This window comes from Ovis canadensis, chromosome 21, assembly GCF_042477335.2.
Source record: "Ovis canadensis isolate MfBH-ARS-UI-01 breed Bighorn chromosome 21, ARS-UI_OviCan_v2, whole genome shotgun sequence".
Lineage (NCBI taxonomy): Eukaryota > Metazoa > Chordata > Mammalia > Artiodactyla > Bovidae > Ovis > Ovis canadensis.
In genome coordinates this window covers 62,932,359-62,942,742 of record NC_091265.1, presented here as the reverse complement: position 1 = coordinate 62,942,742, position 10,384 = coordinate 62,932,359, and the positions used below count along the sequence as shown (strand labels likewise).

General features: G+C 54.1%; 1 long non-coding RNA gene across 1 annotated transcript; it reads right to left on the bottom strand.

Moving 5' to 3' along the window:
* Positions 1–4,040: 4,040 nt before the first annotated feature.
* LOC138426883 (uncharacterized) lies at positions 4,041–6,588 on the bottom strand. The gene is made up of 3 exons (XR_011251823.1): positions 6,185–6,588; positions 5,073–5,180; positions 4,041–4,470 (listed from the first exon to the last, which is right to left on the bottom strand). It is a non-coding gene; the product is annotated as an uncharacterized lncRNA (long non-coding RNA).
* Positions 6,589–10,384: the final 3,796 nt, after the last annotated feature.

Sequence of the window (10,384 nt, the reverse complement as noted above, 5' to 3'; positions counted from 1 at the left end):
ATGGAAGCAACCTAGATGTCCATCAACAGATGAATGGATAAGAAAGCTGTGGTACATATACACAATGGAGTATTACTCAGCCATTAAAAAGAATACATTTGAATCAGTTCTAATGAGGTGGATGAAACTGGAGCTGATTATACAGAGTGAAGTAAGCCAGAAAGAAAAATACCAATACAGTATACTAACACATATATATGGAGTTTAGAAAGATGGTAATGATAACCCTGTATGCGAGACAGCAAAAGAGACACAGATGTAAAGAACAGACTTTTGGACTCTGTGGGAGAGGGAGAAGGTGGGATGATTTGGGAGAATGGCATTGAAACATATATACTATCATGTAAGAAACGAATTGCTAGTCTAAGTTAGATACAGGATACAGGATGCTTGGGGCTGGTGCACTGGGATGACCCAGAGAGATGAAATGGGGAGGGTGGTGGGAGGGGGGTTCAGGGTTGGGAACTCATGTACACCTGTGGTGGATTCATGTCAATGTATGGCAAAACCAATACAGTATTGTAAAGTAAAAAAATAAAATTTAAATTAAAAAAAGAAAGAAAGAACCAATTAGCTCAAAAAAATAAAATAAAATAAATTAAAATTGAAATAAAATAAAAAAAGAATCTTCAGTGGAGAAAACATTTAAAATACAAGAATACAGAAGCATATATTCTATTAGATATCAGAAGTGATCACGTTGTCCCATTTCATGCAGTCTCTAGAAAACTCCACTGTGCGTTCATGAGATAATGAGAGGGGAAACAGCAATACAATTTCAGGGTCATCGTGAAAGTAATTTTGACCCCTCAGACTTCCTGAGCCCGCACGTGGAGAACTGCTGTTTTTGTCTCTGAGGAGAAGTTTGAGGCTGTCCGATGACCTGATGGCAGGGTCTCAATGTGTGGGCCCTGGCTGGCAGGCTGTGGCCAGTGACAGCCAGCACTCAGGCACATGTGTAACACGTGTGACGTGTGGACGCTGACTGTGCGCTGAGACAGCACTGGGAGCAGAGACGACATTGCGGTGGCCAAGTCCCACCTCTGAAAGGAGGACAGCGAGCTCTCGGGACTTCTCTGGGGGACCAGTGGCTCAGCCTCCACACTCCCAATGCAGAGGGCCTGGGTTTGATCCCTGGTCAGGGAACTAGATTCCCACACGCCGGGACTAGAGATCTCACATGCCGCCGTGAGGACTGGAGGCCTCACGTGCCGCAACTAAGACCTGGTGCAACCAAATAAACAGATCTTTAAACATACACACATAAGAGAAAGGTTGTGGTACGTCTACACAATGGCATGTTACTCTGCCCCAAAAAGGATCGCATTTCAGTTGTATGAGGTAGATGAACCTAGAGCCTGTTAAACAGAGTGAAGTAAGTGAGAAAGAGGAAAACAAATATCGTGTATTAACACACAGATATGGAATCTAGAAAAAATGGTACCGATGAACCTATTTGTAGGGAAGGAATGGAGACACAGATGTAGAGAACAGACATGGACACAGCGGGGGAAGGAGAAAGTGGGACGAATTGAGGAAGTAGCCCCGAGATGTATACACTGTGCTCAGTCGCCGGGTGGTGTCCGACTCTGTGATCCCATGGACTGCAGCCTGCCAGGTTCCTCTGCCCATGGGATTTTCCCAGCAAGAACACTGGAGCGGATTGCCATTTCCTCCTGTGGGGAATCTTCCTGACCCAGGGATCAAACCCACGTCTCCTGGTCTCCTGCATTGCAGGCAGATTCTTTACTGCTGAGCCGCCAGAGAAGCCCATATATACATTCAGTTCAGTCCAGTCGCTCAGTGGCGCCCGACTCTCCGCAATCCCATGAACCGCAGCACGCCAGGCCTCCCTGTCCATCACCAGCTCCCGGAGTTCGCTCAGACTCTCGTCCATTGAGTCAGTGATGCCATCCAGCCATCTCATCTTCAGTTGTCCCCTTCTCCTCCTGCCCCCAATCCCTCCCAGCATCAGAGTCTTTTCCAATGAGTCAACTCTTCGCCTGAGGTGGCCAAAGGACTGGAGTTTCAGCTTTAGCATCAGTCCCTCCAAAGAAATCCCAGGGCTGATCTCCTTCAGAATGGACTGGTTGGATCTCCTTGCAGTCCAAGGGACTCTCAAGAGTCTTCTCCAACACCACAGTTCAAAAGCATCAATTCTTCAGCGCTCAGCCTTCTTCACAGTCCAACTCTCACATCCATACATGACCACAGGAAAAACCATAGTGTGTGTAAAATAGATAGCTAGAGGGGAGCTGATGTATAACACAGAGAGAGCCCAGCCTGGTGCTCTGTGATGACCTAGAGGGATGGGATTGGAGGGGGAGGGAAGGAGGCTCAAGAGGGAGGGCATGTATATGTATAGTTATGACTGATTAGTGATGATGTGTGGTAGAAACCAATGCAACATTATAAAGCAATTATCTTCCAGTTTAAAAAATAAGGTAAAATTATATATATACATATATATATACACACACAAATAAAAAGACGATGAGCCTTCCCCTTCTGCCACAGGCTGGGATGAGATGAAACGTGGGTCAGTTCAAGCCTCACGGACCCAGGGGCACCCTGTCCCATCACATTTCCAGACTGGTCCTGGATTGCCTACTTGGGCTCCGATGAGAAAGAAGAATCAATTACCTGGTTTAAGCCACTCTGTTTTGGGGTCCCTTTGCAGTGGCTTAACCTGCCCCTTGATCAGCATATTACTTTACGCGTCTGGGCCCCAGCCCTGAGCTTTCTGGTTTCATTATGCCTGCAAGGATGGATGAACTCCCTGTTGGTTGAAGGTTGAGTATACGACCCTGGGAGGGGTTGGAACACAGATGGGTGAGAGACCCAGTGACAAGTGAGACATGGCAGGTCACAGCAGAAAGCTGTCTTGGAAGCAGAGCACCTTGGTGTTGACCCAGCCAGGACTCACTGCCCCACCACATGCTGCCCTCCAGAGACTTGCTGAGAATGCAGTAGGTGGCTTGTGGAAGTGAGCCTGCAGTCTGAGTGGGAGAAGCAGGCGTGGGCCCTGTAGGGTTGGGGCAGTGGATGGGAGTCAGGCTGGGGTAGGTCACATTGTGAGAGAACCAAGGCCCGGCACATGGCTGAAGCCCCAGGACCACCAAGTTTCACCTGGCCCGTGGATGGCTCTCCTGTTCCCATTGTGAGACGGGTGTTGAATCACCAAATGCCAGTACCTAGGCTAAAAAGTTTTGTTTTAGAAACAAAAACCAGCATTGGTGCTATAAAATGTTTGTTTTGTTGTTCAGTCACTAAGTCGTGTCCAACTCTTTCTGATCCAGTGGACTGCAGCATGCCAGGCCTCCCTATCCCTCACTGTCTCCCAGAGTTTGCCCAAGTTCATGTCCATTGAGTCAGTGATGCCATCTAACCATCTCATCCTCTGCTGCCCCCTTCTCCTTTTGACTTCAAACTTTCCCAGCGTCAGGGTCTTTTCCAGTGAGTTGACTCTTCATATCAGGTGGTCAAAGTATTAGACCTATAGCCTATAGGACAGGAAGTCAGTGTTCTACTAAGAAGCCCAGCTCCCCTTCAGCTTTGCACATGGAGAGGGGCCTTTTGGGAGAGTGGCCCTCTAGCTAAAAGAAGGCTTGGGCAGGTGGGTGAGAGGTGAGGCTTAAGACCTTATTAAACACGTTAGAGAACACTGGGAGAATCCAGTGAGTGCCAAGGATGCACTCAGCAGAAAATATCAGACTCTGCCACTGCCCTCTCCCACATTCCCCTGAAGAGGTGGGTGGGGTAGGCCAGAAGAGCCTTGGATCTGATCTGAAAGAAGCTATGGAGCATCTGATCTTGATGGGTAGGATGCAGGCATCTGATTGGGAAGAGAAAGAGCCGTCCAGGCTATAGGAAGGGCAAAATGAGGACCCTCAAGTGGGGATCTTGGCTCTGCTGTTCTCGTCTCCCAGACTGGGTGTGTGTGTGGGGGGGGTCCCTGGAAGCTGGGACCAGATCATATATGTAAAGTGCTCCCAACCCCTAGTGGACCATGAAGCAGCAGACAGCAGCGAGGTGATGACTATTCCTGCATTAAATGAGCGAGGCTGTCACGGATGCAGGAAGGCAGGGACAGGTGAGAAGGTGAGGCACGTCCCAGAAGGCATGGTGCCGAGTCCCTCTGGATGGATGAAGAACCCTCCATGCCTGTCTGCCCGTGGGGATCTGGCCGACTTCTCCCTCCTCCAGACGATCGGATGTCCCCAGACGTGGTGGTGGTGGTGGTGTCCAGTTGCTAAGCTGTGTCCAACCCTCTGTGACCCCATGGACTGCAGCGTGCCAGGCCTCCCTACTCCCGACAATCTCCTGGAGTTTGCCCAGGTTCACGTCCTTTCAACCAGGGTTGCCATCCTATCATCTCTTCCGCTGTTGCCCTCTTCTCCTTCTGCCTTCAAACTTTCCCAGCACCAGGGTCTTTTCCAGTGAGTCAGCTCTTCCCAGGCATGGTGAAGGCTGGCAAGAGGAAGAGAGAAAGTAAGTGTATGTCAACTGTGGGCACGATGGAGCCACCTGGCAAGGCTAGGGTTTTCCAGGAAAACCTGGCCTTTCATCCTTGAAGTCCCTTCACATTTGTTTATTGAGGTATTATTGCTGTGAATCAAGCAACCTCCATGCTGGCAACAAGCAGCAGTGAAGAGCTGGCAGTCTGCAGGGAGGGGGAGACGAGATTGCAGCTGATGGGGCTGGGGCAGTTGCGGATGAAGAGCTTGTGTCCGAGTCCTGGGGCTGCTGTAATGAACAGCCGTGCACTCGGTGGTTTCACACAACAGAAATTCACCATCTCAGTTATGGAGATGTGAAGTCTAAGATCAAACTGTCGGCAAGGTTGTTCCGCCTGAGGGCTGTGAGGAAGAGAGCAGCCCAGGCCTCCCCCTGGCTTCTGGTGTTGCCGGCAGCCCTTGGTTTGTAGCAGCATCACTCTGATCTCTCCTCTCACCTTCACGTGGCCTTCTCCTCTGCATGTTTCTCCATGTCCTCCCCTTTCCTTCTAAGGACCTTGTCCTTGCATTTAGGCCCTACCCCAACCCGGGATGATCTCATCTTGAGATCCTTACCGTAATTACGTCTGTAAAGACTCTTTTTCCAAGTAGTGTCACAGTCACAGGTCCTGGGTGGACACATCTTTTGGAGCGAGAGATCACCGTTTGGCTTCCTGCAGGACTCTAAGGTGGAGGAGAGAGGCAGGAAGTACTGCTGGGGACAACTGGAAGGCTTCCTGGAGGAGGTGATGCCCACCTGGGTCTGGAAGGGAATCACTGCTGAGCAGAAGAGGAATCCAGGTAGGAGGAGGATTGGAGCTCAGAGATATTGGGCCTTAGCTGGCTGGAGGCATCTGGGGGAAAGGTGGGAGGTCTGGTGGGGGAGAGGTGGGAGGCGTGGGAGGCAGAGGGCTGGGTGCCCCGGGATGAGGCTGGACAGCAGATGTGGTGGCCAGCAGGGGTTCCAGGGGCAGTGAGCACTTTCCCTGCAGGACGAAGTTGCCGGAAGCAAATAGGCCACCTCACCGACACAGGGCCCGTCCTGGGAGTGGATGGAAACACATGACATGCAGGGGGGGAGGTGGAGCTGAGCCTTGGGGTGGTCCCGGGGAAGACCCGAGAGGCAGCTTATGATGTCCACGGAGGACGCAGCATGAAATTCAGTTGGTCTGCGTTGCTGCGTTCCTAAAGAAAAGAGGGGCCCTGACTTCTTAAACTCAGTGCCTGGTTTGCCTGGGCACTGGTGGTGAGCCCGGGGGGCTGGCTTCATTTGCACACTAGCCTTTGCCTCCAGGCCTGGCCTTGCTCAGCTGCCAGGACCTCCCCGAAGCTGGCCTGTCCTGGGGACATCTTTTCAAGTCCCCAGTACTCACCTGCTCCATACCTAGGGCAACAGAAGCTGTCAGGGCTGTGGGCAGGGGCACCCCACCACCCAGAGCCTGCCTGGGTTTCACCTAGGTCCTGGAGCCAGTTTCTGGCTCCTTGGGGAACAAGAGGCGCCTTCAGCACTTCCTCGATTCTGGAAAGGCTGAGGTTTTCCCACCCGCCCACACCTGAGCCACCAGGGCCCCCAGCAGGGTCCCATGCCCACCCAGAGACAACGGGGGTCACATTTCGTATGCAGTTTCCTTCAAGTGCTGGGTGCACAGTGGAAGGAGGCTGGCTCCACCCCTGCCGTATGGCCTTACCGTAGACCTTTAATCTCTCCTTGACTCAGTTTCCTCCGCTGTGGAATGGGGCCATCTGCCTTCTTTGCAGGGTTGATGGAAGATGTAGTGAGGGGTGTATCCACTGATCTAAGTCCAGTCTGTCTGGGGCCCCTGCAGTGATCAGACCCTGAGCTTGGTGGAGGGGATACAAAGTCAAATGTGATGTAGCGGGGCTGGAACCTCCCTGCCGAGTACCTGTCTTTACTTGATGGACTCCCTGATGTCCAGAACTACCCCCTGCCCTCTCCAGTAGGTCAGGGCACACAGTCTGGATGTCTGAGGAAAGGGCAACCCATGGACCCCAAGCAGTGAGGGAGGGGCTGGAGGTGGTATTTGGAGAGGAGTGGGCTCCCTCGAGGTGAAGCCCCCACCTCCCACCTGCTGGTCCCCTGCCTTCAAAGAAGAGCCACACCCCTCCTGTCTGACCCCGGACCCCGGGGGACCACTCTGTGGTCTGCAACGCAAGGCCTGCAGCCTCCTGGCTGCAGCCAGCGCCGCGCCCTGGCTGGCTGTGTCTCCGTGGCCCTTCTCGCCTCTTCTCTGAAGGATAAGCAGGAAGCAGAGGCCCTCCTGAGATGGGGTGGAAGCACCCCCAGTACTCTGGAAAGTTTTTAGGGATTAGTCACCAAAGGAACTGACGTGTCTGAATCTGGACCCCTTCCCTCTCCAGGGGACCCTCTAGCCCTGAAACTGAAGCAGTGTGTGGGCTGGAAGACCCTCCTATCCCCTGTCTCTGTCTCTCCGTGTCTCTCTCCCTGTCTCTCCTCCTATCTCTGTCTCTCTGTGTCTCTCTGTCTCTCTCTCTCCCCCTGCCTCTGTCTCTCCATCTCTCTGTCTCTCTCTCTCTCCCCCTGTCTGTCTCTCTACCTCTCTCTCTCTCCTTATCTCTCTGTATCTCTCCTGGTCTCTCCTCCTATCTCTGTCTCTCTTTGTGTCTCTCTGTCTCTCTGTCTCTCTCTCTCCCCCCGTTTGTCTCTCCACCTCTCTCTCTCTCCTTATCTCTCTGTGTCTCTCCCCGTCTCTCCTCCTATCTCTGTCTCTCTTTGTGTCTCTCTGTCTCTCTCTCTCCCCCTGCCTCTGTCTCTCTGTCTCTCTCTCTCTCCCCCTGTCTGTCTCTCCACCTCTCTCTCTCTCCTTATCTCTCTGTGTCTCTCCCCGTCTCTCCTCCTATCTCTGTCTCTCTTTGTGTCTCTCTGTCTCTCTGCCTCTCTCTCCCCCCGTCTCTGTCTCTCCTCTGAGTGCAGAACCGCAGCCTCCAGGCCCTTTGCACGGAGCCCTGGGGAGCTCGGCCTCTGCAGCCTCGTCCTGGTTTTTATTCATCCCTTGGTTAGTCAGCAGTGAAGCGGTGGCCCTGGGAGGCAGCTGAGGGGCTAGAAGGAAGGGCAGGAGGCTGGGCAGACACAAGAAGCCGGGCTGGGGTGGGTGGGGAGTCAGCGGCATGGGTGGCTTATCACATTCCTGGGATGCCGGGCAGAGAGGGCTGGCCTGCCATTTGTCCATACCTGTTGGCCCCTCTTGGCTGTGAAAACCACCCAGGGACCACGCCATGGCCTCGCAACACTGTCCCCTGGGAGACTGGCTGCTGGACCCAGCAGGGATGGGCTCAGTCTCCAGAGTTTGCAGGCCTGGTTGCCACCCCGTGAGCTCCACCTCTGGGAGCCAAGGGCCCCTGGGAAGTGGGGGTCAGGGTGCAGGGGGACCCCTGGGCCAGGCCCTGGGTAGCTGGGTCTGGAGGAAGGGCCTGCAGCCCTGGATGTGGGGGGCTCATGACCTGGTGTGGAGAGCTGGGCTGGGAGGGTGTCAGACCCCCGACTTCAGCTGTTCTAGGAGCACATCTGTCCAGCCCAGTGTAGCTGCCAGAGGGCCCCAGCAGGAGCTGAGCTAGGAGAATCACCACCCTGCAGAAAGGAAAATAACAAAAAACAATAATATCATGTTTAGACTGATGCTGAAGCTGAAGCTCCACTGCTGTGGCCACCTGATATGAAGAGCCAACTCATTGGGAAAGACCCCGACGCTGGGAAAGATTGAAGGTGGGAGGAGAAGGGGACGACAGAGGATAAGACGGTTGGATGGCATCACCAACTCAATTGACGTAAGTCTGAGCAAACTCTGGGAGGTAGTGAAGGACAGGGAGGCCTGGCTGCAGTCCATGGGGTCACAGAGAGTCAGACACGACTGAGAGACTGAATGTCAAATTCATTTTTGAGGCATGAGGACCCAGGGGCTAAAGCCTGGTGCTACAGGATCAAGACAGATGGTCCAGAGACCAGAGGGAGGGGCGATGACAGGGGCTGGGGTGTAGGGAGCATGGTCTGGGTTCCGATGCAGCTCAGAACCCAAAGGCTCCCGTGGCGCTCAACCCCACAGCTGCAGGAGGGCAGCTCTGCAGGAAGAAGGTTGCTGAGAACCATCGCCTCTGCTCAGGAGGCAAGTGGGCTCTGGCTGCAGGTCAGCTCCAAGCTCGTGGGGTTTGCTTGGCAGAAGAGGGCTGGAGCTGACAGCCACTCCAGGACCAACTCCCACAGCACACAAATCCGTCCCCCGCTGCCTCTCCTCTCTGCCCTTCCCTCGCTCCTCTGCATCCTCGCTGCCTTTCTGCTGGTTTGGGAGGGCAGGCCAAGCTCTCCCCATTCCCAGGACCTCACCCTGCCCCTCTGCTGTCCAGGGCTGGCTCTTACTTTTAATTCTGTTCAGAGAGGCTGTCCCAGACGCCCCATTAAATCCCCACCCTGCCGTCCTCTATTGCCTTCTCGATTCACTCGCTCTTGCTGCACAGATGGCATGGCTTAAAAAACAGAGATGGACAGTCTCACGGTTCTGGGGCCTCAAGTCCAGAGTGGAGCTATCTGCAGGCTCGTTCCTTCTGAGGGTTTCGGGGCAGAGGTGGGGCGGTCTGTTCCAGGCCTCTCTCCTTCGGGTGTGGACAGCCGTCTCCTCCCTGTGTCCTCACCTGGCGGTCCCTCGATGGATATCCGTGTCTTCCTCTCCTCTCCTTGTGAGGCCACCCATCCTATGGGGTGAGGACCCACGCCAGTGACCTCTCTCTCCCTCGATGACCTCTGCAAAGACCACGTCTCCAAATACGGTCACATTTTGGGGTGCTGGGGGGGTAGGACTCCAACATGAATCGGGGGCAATGCAACTCATCCCAAAGTACCTTCCTTTGCCTTATTTTCTGGACTTGGCTTTCTTTGTGTATCTATCTTGTTTTCTGTCTCCTCCACTAGAACGTCAGCCCATAAGGGTGTGGTCGCGGTTCCTAGTGCCGGCTCACTTTGGTCATTTAGCAGCTACTTGCCGAATGGCTGACGAGGATGTGATGTAACACGCAGACTCGCCCGGCTGAGCAGCACACATGTGTCACCTGTCGGTGACAGGGCTTCCAAAGCTCCTCGGTCGCCTGGTGACCTGGGCAGCCCAGCTGGTCTGCAGCCCCAGCCACCCTCTGGTTAAGGGGCTTCCTGGAAGCCCAAGTAACCCCACACTGGGAAGCACCCGATAGCCGCGAGGCGGCTCAAGCTCACACTCCCTGACCAGTCACTGCTCGCTTGGGCTTCAGGGCTCAAACCCATCCCTGTTCGGCATGAACTGACGCTTCAGATAACCCAGGAGCATCTATCCACAGGACAGCTTCCTTCAGGGCCCTCTTCTCACCCAGGAACCTTCTTTCCCTGGCTACCTCTTTCCCAAAGTAACTTCTAAGCGGCCTTTGTCTGGGAGATTCCAGTGGATTATGCAAAAGGGGTTTGCCAGGGGATGGGGGCCTGTTTGAAGACTTCTGAGCCCAGCGGCGGCAGCGAAAGCAGGCACTGCCCAGGGGACAAAGGCCTCGTCTGGTCCTCCAAATGAGGAGACCAGATTAACATCTGCTCGAGGCTCCAGGCCCTGCTGCTTCCCCAGGGTTTAGCTAATTCGGAGGCCTGAGAGCCTTGGAAGAGAGCAGTGGGAGAAGAAAGGGATGGACACAAAAGGGGAAGGACAAGAGGGCAGACTGTAAAAAACCCTCAAGAATGCAATTTGCTCCTGGACGCACCCTCCCACCCCGCTGCCCACCCCGGGCGGGCGGAATTCTGCAAGGAGGGTGGCGGGAGCTGGCCCCTGACCTGGGCCTGCAGCTTGGATTCCTAACATCTGCCCCCTCCACCGAGGTAAGGATACAGCAATTGCTTAGGGAGC